This window comes from Bradysia coprophila, unplaced genomic scaffold, assembly GCF_014529535.1.
Source record: "Bradysia coprophila strain Holo2 unplaced genomic scaffold, BU_Bcop_v1 contig_232, whole genome shotgun sequence".
Classification (NCBI taxonomy): domain Eukaryota; kingdom Metazoa; phylum Arthropoda; class Insecta; order Diptera; family Sciaridae; genus Bradysia; species Bradysia coprophila.
The window spans coordinates 2,471,363-2,477,910 of record NW_023503493.1 but is presented as its reverse complement, the minus strand read 5'-3'; the positions used below and the strand labels follow the sequence as shown (position 1 = coordinate 2,477,910).

Here is a 6,548-nt window from a genome sequence, read left to right as displayed (position 1 = left end):
GACGTTTAATTTTCAGTTTTCGTCTGGTGTTTCGCAATGTTGTTGCTTTTCACATTTTCCTTTTGTGACCTTGTGTGTTTTTACTTTCGTTTACGTTTACGATTTCTTTTGTGTGTAAATCATGCGCAGCATGAGTGATCAAGTGACGCAAGTTCTGAGAGTACCAAGTGGAACTTGGGATCGGTTAATAGGTCACTTGCATGGTCTTCTGGAAATATTTTATCGCCCAAAACCACTTACAGTGGAGGTGTGACGCAAGTCCTGTTATCCACTTACAAAAGAACTGATATCGGTGTAGGTGACGCTTACAGATTCGACACGCAAAAAGATATGCGTCACAAATGGCAGCTGATGAGGAAAGTACGCGAAAGTTTTATCAACAAAAATTAACCCCAAAAAATTTTGGGAAGAAAATTATAACAAAAAAAAATTGCGTCACAAGTGGCGCCGGCAGCCATTTTGTTAGGAGACCGGAAATAGTACCGACGCTTTACATTCGTTAATACCTTTCAAACAAAAAAAAATTAATGAAATTCGGTCAAAATTTACTCGAGATATTGACAAAATACTCCACGTTCACTGTACGGCCGAGTAGCCAGATAAGAGCTCACTCCAAGAGACCTAGCTCACGCTCCGGAGAACATAATTTCATTTCCCTGATTGGTACGGTCAATACCTATCTAATAAAGCTAAAACAGACGACATATGTTCAAATGTGGCTGACCTACAAGCAAAAACTGCTTGCCGCCCTGTGCCTGTTCCACACCAAGGGGTCTAACTCACGAGTCGGTCATCCGATTTCCATAAACTTTTTTTTTGTCGATCGGTATTGTACCTTTTATTTGACGTATCACTTACAAGTTTAACGTTTAAATGTCCGGATATATCTTCGAAAAACCGTAAAGCACTTATTGGGCCACAGCTCGGGAGGGGTCGATCCAAAATCACTCATCTTCGAACTTAGCCTGTCTTTTGACATTACCAAACGGGAAAAAAAAGAATTTTCAAAATCGGATGCGTTTTACTCAAGTTATCGTGCAGACAGACAGACAGACAGACGGACATTTTTTTTTCGCGGATTTGGCATCTCTAGACAACCACAATAGGTTTCCCCTTACTCAGGGAGTCCAATTCGACGTGTTACAAACGTATGCGTAAACCTATAAGACCCCAGTACTTCGTACGGGTCTAAAAAATCGCCTTAAGATTTGGCGATATGACTCTTAATGAAAATGGATGTTACGCTTGTTAATTCAGTTTTAATGCCAGAATCAGTGCTATGATGAAGCTCAACGAACATGATTTTCTTGTCGTAAGACCCTGACCTTTTAAGTCAAGGGAAATAAGACGATATTTAGCTGAGCTAAATTGGCTCTCAGAATTCGTCGTTCAGTTATGTCCCCATTGTCGTTTAACCGTTTAACAGATGATGAATGCCGACCGCATAAGGTTAATTGATTCGTAATGGGAAAAGTTTGTACAAAAGTTTCTGTTTACAAAAACCAATTTATTTACACACAAAATCCAACAATTACTCGTTATGCCGTTCATATAAAATGGACTTTTTTCCGAACCACATTTATCATTGTCACTGGGTCTCTTAAGCAGAATATAAGCATTTGATCTCGATTAATTTATTGAGAGTTAGTTACTGTAAATCAAACCACAGTGCAATGACTACTCTACGTATTTCTGATAGCATTGCGTTCGAATTACGTTGGTTGAGCTTAGTCGGAGTGTTTGTGTATGACAAATATAACGTTTCCAAGCTGGCCTCGGTTGGATTAACTTTAAGTTCATTTCTCGGAACGCTGTTTTAATCGGCAGAGTCCACTTATAATTCTAGGCGCAATTTGTCCTGCTAATGATTCTCATGGCCATTCAACATACCATCACTTTGTTGTACCTGGAGACGACTGAACAATTAACCGACTTGCTTTATGTTATTAGCATTTACTTGGTGGCTTGTTGTAAATTATCCGGCTTCTTACCGCATCGAGATAAAGTTAGCGCCATGATCGGTGCATTAAACGGTTCGTCTTGATTACTGAAAGTTCACCCGGTGGGTTGCGGGAATTCGAAGTATTTTTTACGGATTTACATTTCGGTCTTTGATTGAAATACAATTTTCTTTCAATATTTAACGTGTCTGAGATTAGGTACAGTTTGAGGTTATGTTGAGTATTTTCTAAGTTCTTTAAAGAATGGCGAATTCCCGCAACCCCCTCTACAGTTTTCTCTACAGAAAATCATAATTATTTAGATAAGCAGATGTTGCCAACCGATTGGAATCATTTGTACCACGGTGAATTGGTTAAAACAATGCGACATATCCGTCTGGCTTCTGGGCTGTACTTATCGGTGTGTTATTTGGCTATTATTGCAGTAGCCATTACAACGGTTTCGAATCGCCAGCTGATGTTCTTTTGTTACTTTCCGTTTGAAACGCGATATGAATACAGCTTACAGGGGTATGCTTAGCTTATCATTACGTGTGTGTGTGTGTCTTATGTATTGGGTCATCTTACTTTTGAGCTTGTAGTTGATGTGTTTTCAACCTTTCAAAAACGGCTAGCGTATATTGGTAAAACTGTTAAATCTGTTACTTCATCTGTTTAAGTTTACGAGTAGTCTTTAACACAAAATCTTTTACTTCATTTGTTTAATCTATCGTTTTGCTTTATTAGAGAAAATGTTTCGTAAGTTAACGATGTTTTTAATCGCCGCTGTAGATAGTAGAGATGAATAGCCGTTTTGAAAGGACTACAACATTTGATGGTATTCTTCAACTATTTGACAGCTATTGGATAGCGTTCTCGTACCAACTAATCTACGCCATGTACCTTGTTCAAACAAGCGTCCATCTGGACATCGTTATCGCTGCGTTGTTACACTGTGGTGCTATTAAATTGCAAATTTTGAGACTTGAATGTGAAAAGCTATGTAAGTAACATCTACGTAGTCGACGTATTTGATCTAACAAATTGAAATTGATGATAAATCTATTACTTCACTTTTTACCATGGTTTTTTCTATGAGTAGATTCACATTAATCAGCTCTCGAGTCGACATTTATTTATCGGTGTCTTTGCAGGTTCATTTTACAAATGCATCGATAACTTCAAAGCTATTAAAACTGCAGTGGTTTTTCACACAGATACGGTCAGGTATAAGTAACAGATCATTGATATGGTTTAGTATTTTATTTCCTACCCCATACGAAAGTTGACCATTACATAGAAGTTTGCCCCCTGCGAAAATGTGCCATTATATGAAGGAATATTTTCGATTCATATTATGTGAATTACTTTGTGATATTCAACTTTTGTATGGGGCACACAACCAGTGTGGTGTTATTGGGCAATTTTCTTCGATAACTCGTTTTCAAAAAGTGTGGTTGCGTACAAACTCCTCTACACTCGTTGAAAAGCCAGTTACAGAAGATTGTTACTCAAAAATACACTTGTGAGATGGCTTAAATTACAAAATGGTTACCTCACGTAATGAGCATCCAGTGTAATCTAGTACTTAAATTTTTTTTTCAGATTTATTGCAGACAGCGAAAAAATTTTCAGTTTTGCCTTGTTTGCACAATGCTGCTTATCGGTATTCTCGATTTGTGTCGTCTTGCTAAAGGCAATTTTTGTAAGTGTGAATTTATGTAATCTGCACAGGTTTCTCCGAGTGGGTTAAGCTATGCCTCAAAAACCAATTTAAAGTTAACAAATTTTTGCGTGCTTTAAAGCTGGTTCTACTTCTTCAAAACCAGATTTTGGTTCAGAGAAATCATCAAAAAACGAATATTTTTTCGCCTAAAAGTAGGATACAAATTTTCAAAGGGCCCATTCTTAAGAGCCTACATTTCGGGGCAAAATTATTTTTATTTTGATGATAATTTTGGACTCGCATTCTTTTTGGGAAAAGTACGACCATCGTTTGGTGTTCAAATGTGTTAGCTTTCAGTAAAAATTTAAATGTTTGTGGTGTAACCTAACTCCGAGAAAACTCAAAATTTGAAATTCCAAAATTATCATCAAAATAAAAGAAATGCCCCCAAATGTAGGCAACAATTTAGTCAAGTGTAGATTCCTATCAACTGAGGTGAAATATAATTTTGAGTGGAACCTTACCGAGTTTCTACAACAAATTTAAGTCGTACGACAGACCCTCAATTTCTGCTCTGTACACTAAATTATACCTCTGTGGCACTTAAATCTTTCACTCCATTTAAAATGTTCTGTTAAGAATATCCATACATTGGTTCAAACGATGACGCGGACATTTTTAAACGTATCTTAATCGAGCTTAGATTTTTTAAGAGCAATGGACCTTTTGCAAATTTGTAGCCTACATTTAGGCGGAAAATATTTTTTTTTATGATTTCTCTCAACGAAAATCTTGTTTTGAAGAAGTAGAACCATTAAAGCACGAAAAAATGTGTTACTTTTATAGAAAAAATTGGTTTGTGAGTCATAACTTAACCCACATTGAGAAACCTGCTCAGATTATAAAAATTTACACAATCTGCAAAGGTTTCTCCAAGAGGGTTAAGTATGACTGACAAACCAATTTTCCCTTTAAAAGTAACACATTTTCTCGTGCTTTAATGGTTCTACTTTTTCAATTAAAGATTTTAGTTCAGAGAAATCATCAAAAAAACGAAAATTTTTCCGCCTAAAAATAGGCTACAAATTTGCAAAGGGTCCATTGCTCTTAAACATCCATTCATCGATGCTTATTTTCAGCTCGACTTTTTCGCTGAACCCGAACAGTTACTCGAAGTGACTATCATTTTGATGGCGTTCCTCAATCAAATATTTTACTATTCGTATTATGGAAATCAGATTCAGTATGAGGTATGACAAATAAAAAGCGAAAGACATACACGGGCCCATTAACAATTGAAAAATATTTTTCGCTAAAATGATTTCAGTCCACCAACCTCTTCACTTCGATTTATCTGTGCGAATGGTACAATTTGAATTGCACTTGTGGACACCGTGGTCAACCGATTCGGAATCACACTTCAGCAATTCGACGAAGTATTTTAATTTTTCTGGAACGAACCAAACGTCCCACTATCGTTACTGCTGGACGATTCATTAAATTGACGTACGAGTCATTTATCATGGTACTTTTGAATGAGATAAATATTTTAGCCCCGCACGAAGAAATAGTATTTTACATGCTACATTTTGAAGCACTACTTTCGACGCCTTCAGCATGTTTTTATTGCCCTCGGCTACGCCTCGGATCAACAAATTTCACACGAAAACTCTACTTTTGTTTAAAATGTTGTCTGGTGCATACATGACTAGGGATAAAAAGTTGAAAAGTAGAGTTTTCGTCTGAATTTTGTTGAACTGAGGCGAAGCCGAGGTCAATATACACACGGCAACGAGACTCTTCATTTTTATCCCAAGTTATGTAATGGATTCCACATGCTGAGGGCGTTGAAAGTAGTGCTTGAACTATGAAAAGTACGGTTTTCGACGCATGTAAAATATTGTGGCTAAGGGGCTTCATCTCAGCCATTAGGATGTTTGTCATTAAATTACCATAACTTTGCTTCACTTTTTCAGATATGCAGAACGGCATATCAATCATTTGCTGTGTTCAGGGATGTTTTGAAATAAATTGAGTTGAGTCGCACGATTTTGGAATTTTTTTCACAAAATCGATACATGTCGACAATTTTGGTTTTTAGCATCGAGTTATGTTCTGGTATACACGGTTGGAATGACTCCCAGAACATCTCGTTGAACATCTCTTTAAAATTGAATTAGACGCTGCGAAAGCAGGACAATCTATTTTTTAATGTTACGCGTTGGAAACGGACCTTTGGAGGATCATATGAGTCAGTGTTATGTAGTGTGGACATGACAATTTGAAATGAAAAATGCGTGCAGAGGTGTGACACGAACCCAAAATCTTAACCTTGCGGTGGTGATGATCTAATCATTACTCGTGTGTTGTTTGAGCACCAAGCTTCGGTGACTTCGGCGAAGAAGGTGCTCTAAACACACAAGTGAGTCTACTACGACAATCACAAAGTTCTTTGAGGTTGTCTGTCTGTCGTGTCGAAAGTTGATTATTTATCAGAAATAAGTTAACGTAAAAAATAAACCGAAAATGTTCTTCATGTAATGAGTCACTTTCGCAGGTAGCAAATTGCTCTGTAATAGTCAACTTTCGCGTAGGGCGGGCAATAAAATAATTTTGCTACAGAATGTACTAATAAACTCGTTTCCCCCATGTATAGGTAGAACGGTGTTTACGCAGTAGTGGGGGTTCTTAGCGATTGCACAGTTCATTTTTTGACAAAAGTCTGAAAGTTTGACCATTGGTAAATATGGCCTTACAGAGTCTAATGCGATGTGTAGCCCAAAATTTTAGCCTTTCCCCTTCTCTTCCCTGTGAGAACCTCCCACCACTTTAATGTTTACGGCGCAACGGTAGGAATTATTATGAGGTCGCCATGACTCCTACCATAGCTATATTTAGCTCAAATGAAAGAGGAACTGGTCAAATTTAATTTTTACAATGAA

General features: G+C 37.2%; 1 long non-coding RNA gene across 1 annotated transcript; it reads left to right on the top strand.

The window, feature by feature from the left end:
* The first annotated feature begins 2,275 nt into the window (after positions 1-2,275).
* Positions 2,276-3,317, top strand: LOC119075939. Its single transcript, XR_005087509.1, has 3 exons — positions 2,276-2,471; positions 2,801-2,943; positions 3,095-3,317. It is a non-coding gene; the product is annotated as an uncharacterized LOC119075939 (long non-coding RNA).
* Positions 3,318-6,548: the final 3,231 nt, after the last annotated feature.